This window comes from Hyaena hyaena, unplaced genomic scaffold (assembly GCF_003009895.1).
Source record: "Hyaena hyaena isolate Hyena2069 unplaced genomic scaffold, ASM300989v1 scaffold_898, whole genome shotgun sequence".
NCBI lineage: Eukaryota > Metazoa > Chordata > Mammalia > Carnivora > Hyaenidae > Hyaena > Hyaena hyaena.
This window is the reverse complement of record NW_024081533.1, coordinates 502190-518132: the sequence shown is the minus strand read 5'-3', so window position 1 is coordinate 518132 and position 15943 is coordinate 502190.

Genomic DNA, 15943 nt, shown 5'->3' with positions numbered 1-15943 from the left:
TTCTCTGTAGCTGTGAGAGCTCTGGGTTCTGGCCCTGGAGTCAAGAGTTGAGGTGCAGAGAAGCCCTAGTAAAGCAAGGGAGATGGGACTGGGAGGCAGACACCTCCAGGGGCTTCAGCTTCGTTAACTGATTGGTCAGTGGGGGCCAGTGTGCACCCTAGTGAGGAGGGCTGGGTGACACAGTGGGAGGCTCAGTGTGAGGCTGCTCACATGTCTCTTACCTGGTGGGCCTGAGAGCCTGGATGTCTTCCCGCTGGAAGGACCCCTCAGAAACCATCACGTCCAGCTTTCACATTTTACAAGCAGGGAAAGTGAGGCCAGAAGAGGAAAACACCTTGGTCAAGGCTCAGGTAGCAGGTAGGAGGCAGAACTGGTGCTTTGCCTCAGCTCTTCAGCTCTGAAGGCAAGGCTGGGTGGAAGATGGCCAAGGTAGAGTGCCAGGGCCAGAACCCCTGGGGAGACCGCATGGCTCCTAGGGCCCTGGCATCCTTACCTGAAGCCAGTAGGGGAGGAGGCAGGGCTGGTGGTGAAGAATCTGGAGTGGCTCCCACTCCTGCTGATGCACCTCTGATCTGTCTGTGAGCATCTGTTCGCCAGCTCTGTGATCACTGTGTGGGCGGAATCTGCCCATTAGTATTTCACACCCAGGGTCTCAGCACAGCCAAGCAATTAGGATGCCCAAGACCTGAATCTCTTGCTGCTGCCTCTAACTATACTCAGGAGAACTTTCTCTTCTCTTCTTGAGCCTCAGTGTTCCCAGCTGTACGATGGAGGCAAGTGATTGCCTTGGAGGATAGGAGCCCTGGAGAAATCCCTAAATGATGCTTTGGATGCTCTAGACGTTCAAACAGATAAATATGGGGCATCACTACCATAAGTTGGTTATTTTGTCTTTCTCCCTCCCCTTCTGTTCCCTTCCCTTCCCTTCCCTTCCCTTCCCTTCCCTTCCCTTCCCTTCCCTTCCCTCCCCTCCCCTCCCCTTCCCTTCCCTTCCCTTCCCTTCCCTTCCCTTCCCTTCCCTTCCCTCCTCCTTTCATGACATTTATTGAGCGTCCAAGAGGCCCAGTATAATGACAAAAGCCAGGAGTATGAGGTGGGACTGCGCCATGGAATTTCACAGGAAAGGGTGAGTGTGTTTGGAGAATTTTTTGAGACTCCCAGAAACTGTGGGAGACATAGGAAAGAATGGAAGAAGAGTGCATAGAAGATAAAATGACCATCAGAGCAGAGACAAGCCCCAGGAGAGGCTGGAGGAGGGGAGTTTAGGGGAACATCGGGTTTTCACTGTGCTGAGAATCAGACTGAGCCTGGAGATGCCCCAGCCTGGGGCAGGGAATTCTGTATCCTTTTCCATCAAAACAAGATACCTAGGGGTCCTTTTTTCCAGGTTTACCTCAAGTTGCTCAGGTAGATGGCTGCTCTAGGTCCTGCTGGCTGGTATCTTCTCTGGACCTGCAGGGTCTGCGCTGTGAGCCTGGGGGAAAGGACCTGGCAGGAGGCCACCTGTCCCAGTTGGGCTGCCCACGGGTTCCTCTGGGGCCCAGAATATCTGCCCTTGATACTCTGTCCCCACTGGTGGGTTGGTTGGAGAACTGTCTCTCCCTGAGGGCTGGGATGACTCAAAGACAAGGACTCTGTCATGTTCCTCACCTGTATCCTACCTGTGGCTGATCAAAGTCAAGGCTAAGGCAGTGTAGAAGAGCCAAAAGAACAAGGATGCTGAAGTTGATTAGATCTGAGTTAGAATTCAAGTTCTGCCAGTTTCAAGCTATGTGACTGTCATAGGTCAGGTTCCCCTAGGAATAGATACTGTAACCTAAATGTGTGTGGGGGAGGCTCATGGCAGTGTGTGCTCGGGAAGCATACCTATAAGGGAGTGAGAGAGAAGAAGGATGGAGCAGAGGGAGAAGCTGACTCATGGTACAGTTGCAACAAAAGCCTCAGCCAATTCCAGAGGGAGACTTAGGTCCAGAAGGGCTCTTGGGAGTTGTCCCAGATGGAGGCAAGGGAGACAGAACTTTGTACCACTGACCAGTCATTGGATATAGGCTTCCCAAGGAAGGCATACACTTTGGCAAGGCAGCTGTTAGCTGAAGGCAATGCCTGAAGTAGGACTCAGCTAGGAGCCTCAATAGTCAAGAGCCTTGACTTAACCTCCTTAACCGCTGGGGAGGCGAGTGGCTGAGCCCTGAGAGGGCAACTGGGAAGCACACCACATCATCCATCACAGTGACCTTGAGTAAGCCACTTAGCTAAACCAAGCCTCAGTTTCCACAGTTGTGAGATACAGATAATTGATTTGTTCATTCAGAATATTTTTCAGGTGTTGGAGATATGTGGCAAACAAGACAGACAAAGCTCCCTCCCTTCAGGAAGCTTATGTTCTAGCTGGGAAGAGAAATAGCTAGAGGCAGAGGGTGCTAGGTCCCAAGGAGAAACCCAAGACAGTAAGGAGATGGGGGCTGCCTTGGGTAGTTCTCTATTTTATATAAGAAGAGCGGAGCAGAAACCCAAAGGAAGTGGAGGAATTCACCATAAGACCATCTAGGTCAATATTTCTCAACCTCAACATGATGGCAATTTCAGGTGGGATAATTCTTTGTTGTGGAGACCCTCCTGTGCATTGTTGGATGTGTAGAAGCATCCCCAGCCTCTACCCACTAGATGCCAGTAGCACCCTCTCTCCAACTGTAACAACTCCAATAGTCTCCGCTTAGTGTCAGATTCCCCTGGAGGGCGAAGTTGTCCCCCAGTAGAGAACTACTGGTTTAGAGGAGGAAAATTCCAGGCAGAGGGAATAGCAAGAGCAAAGACTGAGGGGTGAGTGTGTTCTTCTTACATCCATGGAGCAGTGAGGAAGCCGTGTGGCTGGGGTGCTGTGGGCAGTGGGGAGAGAGGAAGCAGAGGGGAATGGAAGATCATGCGGGATCTCATAGGTCATTGTCAGGATTTTGGCTTTGACTTCCAAGTAAGAAGGAAGCCCTTGGAGGGTTTTGTGCAGAGAAATAATATGATCAGCCTTATATGTAAAAGGAATTCCTCTGGCTGCTCCTTCACAGTAGTGATGGAAGATTAAAGATGAGGTTTCTGACACACAACAGGTACTCAATAAATGGGCCTGTCATCCTCAAGAACAGGTGGAGTGTGCCCTTTGTTTGCATTTAAGGTCATCGTGCATCTTGGCTACCATCCCATCCTCAGATATATTGGCATATTCTAGTTGCTGTTTTGTGACTCAGGCCTAGATAAGAACCCACGGATGTTAAGAGCTAGAAGGAGCTTTCAGGAGAGTGGAACCCAAACCACATACTGGAGAGAAAAAACTGAGCCTAGGGAATGGGAAGCAACCTGGACAGAGCCACTCCCTGCATGAGCGGCAGCGCTAGGGTTAATTATCTACAGAGTTGCTCTTTGGGAAGGGAAGTCTTTGATGGTGACCTAATTTGTGTAGCCTTATGTGGGTGTTTTTTTTTTTTTTAATTAAAAAGATAAAATTCAAAGACAAGAAGAATATGCTCAAGGCTGGATGGGTTTTTGCACAAATAAAGGATTTGACTGGAAAATTAGTCATAAAATAGTAATAATCAAAAGATGGGCTTGGGCCCTATCTTCCTAGCAGGAAACCAGATTGCCAAATCAGCACCTGACAGTAATTCCTTTCTGAGGCCACGGAGCTACCATTTTGTTTTAGCAGAGTGGATGGAAGGCAGGGTGGCTGTGAGACCCACTTGTGGCCGCCTTTGTGTTTTTGGGCTTGGGTAATATTTCTCTAATGGGCACGTTCCATTCTTATATGGGAAGCGGAGGCAAAGGTAACCTTGAGTTTGACCTCACTGACTGATGTTCATTGTGGCATAGATAGAACCTGAACACAGGGCCCAGGGACCTTGACTTTATTAGGTCACCACTGTCTGGTTTTATCACCTTGGTGAAGTCATGAAACATTCTGGTGTCTCCACTTCCTCATCTCTAGACCACGGACTATAGTTTCTCCCCCTTCTTGGGGTGATCTAGAGAGAAAAATGCTTTATCTTCCAGTTTCTCTGCTTAATGCTTATATTGAATGGATGCTTGATTCAACATTTGTTGAAGGAATGGATATTTATAGGGAAAAATGAGATGATGTACAGGAAATGTCAAAGCAGAACATGAGGGACTTTGTAAGACTCTCTTAATACTATTGGGTGAGCTCCTGGGCTCTGGTGAGTTGATGGGTTCTAGATTGAGAGGTTCCTTTTATCTATCCACCTGCCACAGGCCACACTATTGTGTATGAAATTTCCAGGAGGAAGAATTTCTCTTCTGTGCTCTGTGGCCTTTTGGAGCAGACTTGCTGAGTGTTATCAACACTTTGGATAGTGTAGCCCCATTTTATTGCCAAGGCCTGATGCTGTGGCCATTCCTGACTCCCATGGGCAGGGATAGGAGTCAGCATTATCTCAGGGATGGGAGACCTGACCCAGTTCAGGCAGGACTACAGGAGACAGCCCCTGCTCATACTCAGGCCCTCCAAAGAAGTAGTGGAGTCCTTTCAGAGAGTGACTTGGCTCTACCAGTTACTATTACGTGTTCATGGACAACTTGCTAGAAATCTGCCTCATTTTCTTCATATGTAAAATGGGGTTATTGTAAGCAACAAAAGAAAAAATAGGTATATTGGACTTCATCAAAATTAAAAAGCTTTGTGGTTCAGAGGACACTATCAAGGAAATGAAGACAGCCTACAGAATGGAAGAAAATATTTTCAAATGATATATGTGATAAAGGACTTGTATTTCAAATATATATAGAATGTTCACAACTCAATAATAAAAAGACAAATAACTTAATTATAAATAGACAAAGGATCTGAATAGACACTTCTCCAAAGAAGATGTACAAATGGCCAGTAGGCACATAAAAAGATGCTCAACATCATTTGCTGTAAGGGAAATGCAAGTCAGACTCACAATGAGACATCACTTTACAACAGTAGGATGCCTATAAAAAAGAAAAAGAGAGGTGTGCCTGGATGGCTCAGTCGGTTAAGCATCTGGCTTCTGGTTTTGGCTCAGGTCATGATCTCACGGTTTGTAAGTTCAAGTCCCATGTCCCACACTGTCAACCACGGAGCCTGCTTGGGATTCTCTCTCTCTCCCTCTCTCTCTAACTGAACTTATTAAAGGAGACCGATAATGTCAAGTGTTGGGGGCCATGTGGAGAGATTGGAGCCCTCATACACTGGGAGAATACAAACTGTTATAGTCACTTTGGAAACCAGTAATGACAGTTCTTTAAAAAGTTCAACATGAATTACCATACGATTCTACAATTCCACTCCTACATATATACACAAGAGAAATGAAAACTTATGTCCACACAAAACTTCATATACCCATGTTTATAACAACATTGGTCTTGGTAGCCAAAAGGTAGAAACACACCAAATGGCCATCGACTGATAGATAAACAAAATGTGGTATATCCACGTGATGCAATATTTTTCAGCTGGTAACAAAGAATGAAGTACCGATAAATGGTATAACATAGGAGAACCTTGAAAATAGTATGCTAAATTAAAGAAGCTAGTCACAGAAGACCATATCCTGTATGATTCCACTTACATGAAATGTCCAGAACAAGCAAATGTATAAAGATAGACAGCAGGTAAGTAGTCGTCTAGGGCTGGGGAGGGGTGGGGATGAAGGGGCTTGGGGAGTGATAACTAAAAGGTATGGCTTTTTGGCAGGTGTGATGAAAATAGTCTATGATGATGCAGCCATCTTCTGACAATTTACTAAAAACAATTGATTTGTGTGCTTTAGTGGGTGAGTCATATAGTACGTGAATTATATCTCAACAAATCTGTTACCAGGGAGACATGGAGGTATTAGTAGGTCTACCTGTCCATTTTGTTATGAGGGTCAGTGAGATAAAGCACAGCATCTGATATATAATTAGCTCCCAGACTATGCTAATTGTTTTATTATTAACAGTATATCACTGGGCTGCTGGAGATTATAAGAGATAGGGGACAAACTATTAGCACAGTTTCTGACATGTAACTGGTGACTGTGATGTTAGTGCCCATCCTGTGCTTCTTCATACAGGCAAATCTGGGAGATGTAGGGAGATTCCCATGGAGTCCAGAACTCTGGTCATCTTTCCCCTTGGAGGAGATCTTTATGGCTCCAGTTGGGACATCTACCATCCAAAGCAGCCAGGGAAAAGTGTGGTATGGGCTTATTAAAACCATAGAACTTTACGTTTTTCTGGAGAAATTCAATGGGGGCATTTGTGGCTCTAGCCCAGTCTGTCAGCCTATCTCTGTTTCACCTCCTCTTGTCCCCATTCCTTATCAGCAGTTTCTCCTCTTTGTTCTGGGATTGCTCAGTAAGGAGCTGAATTATTGTTTTTATTAATGGGGCCCCCTGAGCATTTTCAATTTGAATCCTTCCCTGTAGCCTATGTCTCTCTCCCCAATTTTTCTTTGTAGTGCAGATTAGCTACATGGAAGGATGTTTTACATTATTTTGCTTTCAGGAGGTGTGGGGAAGACAGGGCTGAGCTGGGGTTTGTGGTGGAGGCTTTGGTGCAAAGGTGTTGGTGATGGTTTTAATTCTCTCTCCCATATCTGGTCCAGGCCAAAGCCCTGTCATTCATTCTCTTTTGCCTCAGGTCTTTCTCCCCTCTCTTCTATTCATCAGACCCAAATGGTAGGTGTGGGTGTGGTGGGGCTGAAGAGAAGGGCGCACGTGGGTTCCTGGATTTCCCCGTACAAGGCCTAGTACACAGAGGGCATTTCAGGGTCTTAATTCCACATGGGACACATGTGCATGTGTGTCTGTGTGTGTGTGCATGGGAGAGAGAGAAGGAGAGAAAGAGAGAGAGATTGAGATCGAATGGAATGTACTGGATGCTGTGCTGTGCTGCCCAGATGCCGGACCATTCATTTCCCCAGCTGATGGCTCTAAGTTGAGTTGTTTTCTGGGATTGCTTCAGGCAAAAACACAGCTCTCCAAGGTCTTAATCCCTCCCAGGGAATGGTCTGCATCCAATGCCTGCTCAGTGTGGGGAGGGGGAGATATAAGTTGTCCTCAGAGTGGGACAACTTTGAAGGGCCATCTCAGCTCCATAACTCCCTATGGGATCCACTGAAGTCTTTGCTGTGACTACAACACAATTCAGTTTCTCTCTCTGCCCAATCCTGCTTCTTTCACAGCCTCTGATACCCAGGAGCTGGCCCTGCACTCATACCTTGGCCTTGGTGTTGTCCTGTTGGACAGGAGCCCCCTCACAGAACACTGGACAAGACCACTCAGTGATCATGCTGAAATGAGGCACAAAACAAGACCACTCTGTAATCTTGTCTGAGCAAGGACAAAAGCATGATCACTGTCCACACTGTCTGCTGGACAGGGGGATGTTTGGTATTTCCCAACTATAACTTTATAGTTATAAACTTTATAGTTATAGTTGCTTTTTCCCAACTATAACTTTAGCCTCACTTTGGTATTCCTTCCTTCTAGATAAGATTTATTAAGACACCCGATCATAGAATTACCCTTGCTTGCTAATAGCAGCTGATTCAGAGCAAAGCCTTATTTCCTTGAATCATCGCCCAAATCACCTACCATGAGCCCAGATCCTATGATAAGTCTTTTTTAACACCTTCTCCTGAGATGCCTACTGGTTCCCATGGTGTCTACTCTGCCTCATTGCATCAAGCAATAAACCCAGCCTGTGCACCTGTAGAGGTGTTCCTTGAGGTCCTTGGCTGGAGAACACAGACACTTCCCCATGGGTGTTGGTCCCAAGGAAACTTCCAATAAACTTTCTGAACACGAATCTCTTTCTGAAAGTTTATTTCAGAATCTCTTTCTGAAAGTTGACATAAGAAAGTTAGTCCAAGGAGGAGTGGTTCAAGGAGGAAACCTTTAAAATGATCTTGAAACTGAAGGGCAGAAAAAATTAAATACCAAGCCTAGTCTGCTACACCAAGGTCATAATTATGACTGGGAAGGAGTGGGACCCCCCAGGCTGGTGATTGGAGCATCTGGATCAATGCACTTGAATATCATGAATAGTCAGATCCCCTTGGTCCCTTTGGGCCTGCATAAATGGCCTGCTCATCCCTGTTAGGGGCCAAGAGTCTTCCTGGCTCTGCTCTTACAGAAGATGATGCAGAGGCCTGTCTTGGACAATATGCACTGTCCTCAGGACCTACCTTCACTTCTCCACTGGCTACCAGACCAATGTGGCCTTGCTGGGGGAAGTGCTGGCCTATTATAAAAGGAGAGAGACTATTTACCCTAGGTGTTGCCGGATGCAGACAACACTTCCAGTGGGAGAGAGCAGGACTGGACCCCTTATAGTTCAAGGGGGATAGGAGGCTCGCTGCTGAGTCCTCCAAAAGCTTCCCTCAGCTGACAGGAGCTGCTTTGCCTTCTCCAGCATAGGCTACAGTCAGCAACTGAACAGTGGGATGGGAGATTAAGACCCCTGCCACCTATGCTTAAGGAGGCATAACTCTGAAGAACCAGTCCAACTCCAGAGCTACCTCTGGGATCGGCTGAAGCCCTAATGGCAATTGCATGGCGATTCATCTCCCTCTGCCCATTTCTATTTCTTTCACCCTCTCCACAGGGTGGCCTTGGGGCACCCTGATAAAACCCCTGTGGATAAATTGCTATTTCCAAGTTCACTCCCTTAAGGAATCCGACCTTAGGCCATGAGAAAGAGAATGAGAAGAAAGAAGATGGGGAAAATGGAAATCTCCTCTGGAGCTAGGGGCCCCCTTCTGGAACTTCAACCAAGACTGGATGTTCCAGCCCTTGGCTTCTGTGCATAAGGCCCTGCAAGAAGTGACAGTGACTCCCCAAGTGACGTAAAAAAGGGCAGCTGTCCATCAACAAGCAGAAGGAGGGCAGAGCTCTGGAATAAGAACAATGGGAAAGCAAGATAGAATCCTTGGAAATAAAAGATATTGTTGAAATAAAATTCGATGCAAGGACTGGACGTAAAGTGGAGATTTCTCAGAAAGTAAACAAAAAAGGAAAACCACAAGGAAAGTGAGACAGAGAGAAAAAAGAGCCCAGAGAAAGAATCTAGAAGGTCCAACATCTGAATAATAGGACAGAGAAAAGGGAGGGGTGAAGATTACTAAGAAACAATACAAGATAACTTCCTAAAGCTGGCAGACTTGCATCTAGATTCAGAAGGGCCTATTCATATTAGGCCAGTTGGCTATTGTTATGAAAAAGAAATGAACTTTCATCCTGATTTCTACCACATACAAAAATTAAATCAGGATGGGGTGCCTGGGTGCCTCAGCCAGTTAAGGGTCCGACTCTTGATTTTGGCTCAGGTCATGATATCATAGTTTGTGTGATCAAGCCCCATGTCTGGCTCTGTGCTGACAGCGTGGAGCCTGCTTGGGATTCTCTCTCTCCCTCTCTCTATCTGCCCCTTCCCTTTTCACATACTCTGTCTCTGAACACAGTAAATAAATAAACTTTAAAAAAAATTAATTCAGGATGGATCAGAGGCCTAAATATGAAAAATAAGAAAATAACGTATCTAAGGGGGAAAAAATCCAGAAGAATAGCTTCATGTCTTTGGGTTGGGCAAAGATATCTTTTTTTTTTTTTAATTTTTAAATGTTTTTTATTTATTTCGAGAGAGAGAGAGAGAGACAACATGAGTAAGTGAGGGTCAGAGAGAGAGGGAGACACAGAATGTGAAGCAGGCTCCAGGCTCTGAGCTAGCCGTCAGCACAGAGCCTAACGTGGGGCTCAAACCCATGAACTGTGAGACCATGACCTGAGCCGAAGTTGGCTGCTTGGCCGACAGAGCCACCCAGGCACCCCAAAGATATCTTAAATAAAACACAAAACCCACTAATTATAAAAGAAACTTATATTAAGTTTCAACTTAAAGTAAGAAAGGTCCCATGAGGTGCCTGGGTGGCCTAGTCAGTCAAGCATTCAAGTTCAGCTCAGGTCATGACCTCTCAGTTCATGAGTTCAAGGCTCACATCGGGCTCTGTGCTGATAGCTCAGAGTCTGGAGCCTGCTTCGGATTCTGTGTCTTCTCTCTCTGCCCCTCCCCTGCTCGTGCTCTCTCTCTCTCTCTCAAAAATTAATTACATTAAAATAAGTTTTTTAAAAAAATAAGAAAGGTCCCATCGAGTACTCAAAACAATAAATTGGAGGAGTCCATATCAGTTTTCATATTATTGTGAGTCAGAAGAGTAAGAGAAAAGAATGTTCTAAACATTTCCAAGAGGGAAATCAGGTCACTTACAAAGGAACAAGAATCAGATGGGCACCAGACTTCATCAGCAACATCAGATATCCTCAAAATTCTGGAAGAAGTTGTTTTCAGTCTAAGATTTCTGTATCCTGGCAATCCACCATTCAAGTTGCAAGAACCCAGAACATTTATCTCCTGTAAATCCTTTTAAAGCAGCAACTTGAGGATGTGTTACAACACTGGTGGAATAAACCACCCAAGGGGGAAGAGTGGGAAGGCATGAAGCTGTAGATAGAACTCGGCAGAGCAGGGACGAATTCTAGGGTATGGGCTGTGCACAGGCTTAGAGAACACCCAGCGTGGATCAAAGCAAGAGGACCAGCGGGCGAAAGTGGTGATGGTGGTGCTCCCTCATGAAAAGGGGGACTGGATGGAATATGATTTATAAAGACTTTTTTTATTTAAAAAATTTTTATGTTTTATTTATGTTAGAGAGAGAGAGAGAGGCACAGTGTGTAAGTAGGGGAGGGGCAGAGAGATTGACGGAGACAGAATCTGAAGCAGGCTCCAGGCTCTGAGCTGTCAGCACACAGCCCAACACAGGTTTGAAATCACGAGCCCTGAGATTATGACCTGAGCTGTAGTCGGATGCTCAACCAAGTAGGCCACCCAGGTGCCCCAAGACTTTTTTTTTAAATTTTAGAGAAAAAATGAGTTTGGAGGAGGAGGCACAGGGAGAGGGAGGCAGACAGAGAGAGAGAGAGAGAGAGAGAGAGAATCTTAAGCAGGCTCTATGCTCAGCACAGAGTCCAATGTGGGGCTTGATCCCATGATCCTGGGATCATGGCCGGAGTCAAAATCAAGAGTTGGACGATCAACTATTGGAGACACCCAGGCGCTCCTGATTTATAAAGACTTTTAAAAAGAATTGGGAATGTTGGGGCCCCTGGCTGGCTCAGTTGTTTAAACATCCAACTTCGGCTCGGGTCATGATCTCACGTTTCATGAGTTCGAGCCCCTTGTCGGGCTCTGTGCTGACAGCTCAGCCTGGAGCCTGCTTCGGATTCTGTGTCTCCCTCTCTCTCTGCTCCTCCCCTGCTCATGCTGTCTCTCTTTTAAAAATAAACATTTAAAAAAAAAGAATTGGGAATGTGATAAAGACAACTGGGCCAAAAGAATAAAGAGAGGCAACTGGAAACTTACAAGTGTGTACACAGGCACACATACACACACAGACACACACAACTGTACCTGAAAGAAAACCATAATCCTCGCACGATGCTCGGCTCTGAAATGGATAGTCTTTACTGAGGCACAAATATGTAAATGCTTTTCAGTGATTTTCAACTCTTAGAATCAATATGAAAGAGCTGTATGGTTACAGGATAAATGTAAATATTAGCAACTTTACCAACATAAAAGTAAAAGGATGGACGGCCGAAGTTAGGAGGCGGAATGGGAGAAGCGAGGTGAAGGGAAGGATAGGAATATTAATATCCTCTTTACAAAATGCAGATCCTCTTTTTGCCACTCCAGAGGATGGAAGATCACAGAGGTGACTAATGATAAACTAAAAGGAGAGATACGGCAGGAAGAGGTGACAGGGGTGTGAGGGAGATATATCCTCATCTATTAAGGTAGTAAGTCAATAGATTGTGTCTAAAATTGATGAATCAAGAAATATCAGCAGAAGCATATTATGTGGAAAAATGGAGGTAAATATAAGAAGAGATGTTTTAAAAAGACACAGCTGCCTACGGGGAACAGAACTGGGAGTAGGAAGTAGTTTTTAGCAGGATACTGCATTTAAACTTGTGCATATGTTATTTCGCATAAAAATCTTTTTTAAAAAAAGAAGACAGACACAGTTCAAATCAAGGAGATTATAAAGACTTGTGTTCCCCCTGAGGGTGATCAAGGCATCTAGGAGCCCCTGGATAGCCCCCACCTGCAACAGGACTTGAAGTCATGCCTTTGACATCTGGGGGCTGAACTCAGTCAGTTTTTACAGAAGCAGGGATTTGGGGACTTTGAAATGTCACTAATTTTCATGCCAAGGCTTCTCTGTGATAAACTTCATCCCTCCCCTTCTTCCCCCCTCAGAAATACAATTTTCAATAAATAGCAAGCTCATAAATAACACGGGGCGATGCGGATCCTAATGAAACAGTGACAAATGTTATATCTTCATGGGATCAGGAGAAATAATAGCGGGGAGCATGCGGAGGGGCCTGAAGTCCCCAGAGCTCCTGAGATTTTATTAAAAATCCTTTAAGTTTCATGTGGCCCATTAAAATGATTCTCCTACAAAATAATTAAAAATCAACAGAGTCATTGCTGCTTTATTAGGAGGATGCAGAGCCTAAGACGTCGTGGGTGAAGGGTGCATTAAGAGTCCATCTACGGCAAGTGGGAAGCGAGCTCACCGGGGTCCTCGGCCTGGCTCCCTGCTGGATAGCTGGATGGCCTGGGGGACTCCTTGCTACCACTCGGGTTTAGACTCCTCATCTGTAAAATGGGAGAGTCAGATTGGATCTGTGTTCCTAATCTGTTTTGAGGGGAGGCTGGAGGAAAGATATCTTTCCCTCCACAAAATGCACAGCCACACACATAATTTTATAAATAATTTCATGACTCCCTAATGCCCATCTGTAATCTTCTAAAGTCACGTGAGCTTGGGTGCTCCAGGATCCTATTCTTTTTCTTCTCCATGGCTTACAGCTGACAGCAACTGCCTCCAATTTTAATCAGAGTTATTTTAACAGGGTGAAGCAGACCTCTTCCTGAAAGTCGTTGCCCCTCCCCACACTCCCTGGACTTGCAAACTTAAGGGCATCCTGCAGGATCTGCCAGCCAGGAGATACTACTTCCTTGGGACTCCAAATCCCTGCTTCCGAGAGAGGAGGTCCTAGCCTTCCTTCTGAAGCCGTGATGGGAAGGAGAGCTCTGTGTGTCTCACTGTCAGGGCTCCCGGGACAACATCAGTAGCTTCACCTGTTATTCTGTGCCCCATGCTCTCCCTGTTGCCCCACCTCTGGACTCCACCTCAGCACATGGTTTCCTTTTCTCCTGCCAGACAGGGAAGACCCATGTTCCTGATCCTTCATCCCTGCATTGTGTCAGGTCCACCTGTCTCTCTATGCACGCCTGGCTGCTCATTAGCCCCAAAGCGTCTCCTGGAGTCCAGGGCTACTGATAGAAGACTGATAACCGCCATTTTATGAACACCCTCTATGTGTTTGGTGCTGAGGACAGTATCCCCTCCCTATGGTTATAGAGGAGGAAACTGACACTCAGAGAGATTAAGGAATGTGGCCAAGGACACACAGGGAGCAATGGCTATGGTAGGTAGACTTATAAGACAGTCCCACGGACCTCTGCTTCCTGGTATTCATGCCCTGGCGTTATCATCTCCCCTTCAAGTATGGGCTGGACCAAGTGACTTGATTCTACCCAAGAGAATATGGCAGGTGACAGGATGTCACTTTCATGATTAGGTCACCAAAGCACATGACTTCCTTCTTGCTACCTGACTCTCCTTATTGTCCTCTTGTCTTGCCTGCTCTGGTGAAGGAAGCTGCCATGTGGGAGAGTCCTATGTGGCAAGGGAGGGAGGCCCTCATCGCAATAGCCTGCAAGAAACTGAACCCAGGTAGCTGAGCTCGGAAATGGATTCCTGTTTAATCAAACCATCAGGTGAGACTGCAGACCCAGGGCTGACACCTGCAGAGGACCCAGCTAAGCTGTCCCCAAATTCCTGCCCTGCAGAAATAGTGAGGCAGTAACTACGTGGTGTTCCAAGCTGCTGAGTTTTGGGGCCATTGTTGTGCGGCAGTAGATAACTCACATAATGGCCAGGCTGGGATTCGAAGCCAGGTCTGTCTGGTGCTAACATGCTGGGTTGATTCGGTTGTGGCTGCCTCTCTCCACCCTTGCCCTTTAGCCCCAGTGTGGAGGAGCTCTTGGTAGTCGACAGGCCCTGCAGCATGTGGGCCTCCAGCTCTAGGGCATGGCAATGGCGCATTCAGGGGACAATCACGTAGTTAAGCCTGAAGTTTGAAGGGATGGCTGGTGGGGGAGCACTGCACCAGGAGCCAGGAGACTCATGTCTCATCTGAGCTCTATCCTAAGGAGCCCTGTGCCCCGGGACAGGCCTTCCACTCCTTAGGCCTGCATTTCTCTGTGTGTCAGTGAGGTAGCTGGATAAGAATGCTGTTAAGGGGGCGCCTGGGTGGCTCAGTTGGTTAAGCATCCAACTTCAGCTCAAGTCATGAACTCACGGTTCGTGGGTTCGAGCCCCGCGTCGGGCTCTATACTGACAGCTAGCTCAGAGCCTGGAGCCTGCTTCAGATTCTGTGTCTCCCTCTCTCTCTCTGACCTTCCCCTGCTCATGCTGTCTCTCTTTCTCTCTCAGAAATAAATAAAAAACACTAAAAAACAAAAAAAAGAACGCTGTTAAGGTTCATTCCCACCTGGCTCTTCTGAGTCAGGGTTGGATCCTCTGGGTGCAGGAAGCTCTTCCAGGCAGCCTCAGCTCCAGGGTGAGTGTGAGCCCACCTGCACAAACTTGACGGTTGGACAGAGGCTGTGGGCAGCTGTCCTATTTGCATCTGGGGAGGGGGCAGTTCTGACTTGAGCACCTAGTAGGGGTCCTACCTTGGCCCCTGAAATTCCCATCTAACCACCATCTACTGGGGGTCTTTCAGTGAACTTTGGGTGGGGGAAAGCCTTCTGGAGTGGAGGCTTTGTTCCCAGAGCAAAGGGCAGGGGCTGTGGGGCCATGTGTGTGTGTTGAAAGGGGTGCTGACTCACCCAGCTTCAATAGGGGGCATTTGTTATATGCAGGGGGATGTGATAAATGGGGGCCCACCCTCCTTCTGTTTTAGTTCAGTTCCCTGGCCCTGGGGTGATTTATGCAGCTCCGTTTATGGTCCTGGGAGGCTGAAACAGAAAAGTTATTCAACTTCTTTCTCTTCTTCACTTGCCCTTTTCTGTGTCTGGGAGGGCAGGGGTGAGAGGCGTTTTTTGTTTTTTGTTTTTTTTACTATCTCCTACAGATTATAGCTGTGGATGCTCAAACAATCTGCTTTGCTGTCTTAGAGCTGCATGGAGTCTCTGGGGTTCAGAAAGACGGCCTTTAATCTCCAAGGAGGCAGAGAAGCAGAAGTCTTAAGAGTGTAGGCTTGGAGGCAGACCACTGTGTTTGAATCCCCGCTCTGCCACTTCCGAGCTGTGGCTTCAGGCAAGCTACTTAACCTCTCTGAACCTCAGTTTCCTCATTCCGTAAGATGAAGCCAAAGTACCTTATCATCTCATAGGACTGTTGTAAGTACTAAATGTAACAGAGTAGGTAAGAGGGTTGGCATAGTGCTGGCATATAGCGAGCAGTCTATAAAACGCTCGTGACGATGACTCTTCACAGTCCTGAGATGTGAGTAGCCTTAAGTCTGCTGGCCTTTAACCCTGCCTCTTTTGGTAAGCCATGTTACCAGCTGCCTCTCTGTCGAGTGCTATCATTCTTCTGAAGGTCGCACTTTGGTTTTGATTTGACCTTGTTTTCCTGCTGCCTCTCGAATGTGTCCTTCAGTCTTTTCCTGGAGGCAGCAGAGGTGGGAGGAGGGGGTGGGGGAGAGAGAAGAGAGTACGGTGCAGGAGCCCAGAGCCGGAGGCCCGGCTTCGAAAGCACACCTCTGCGTGTCTATTTATAATT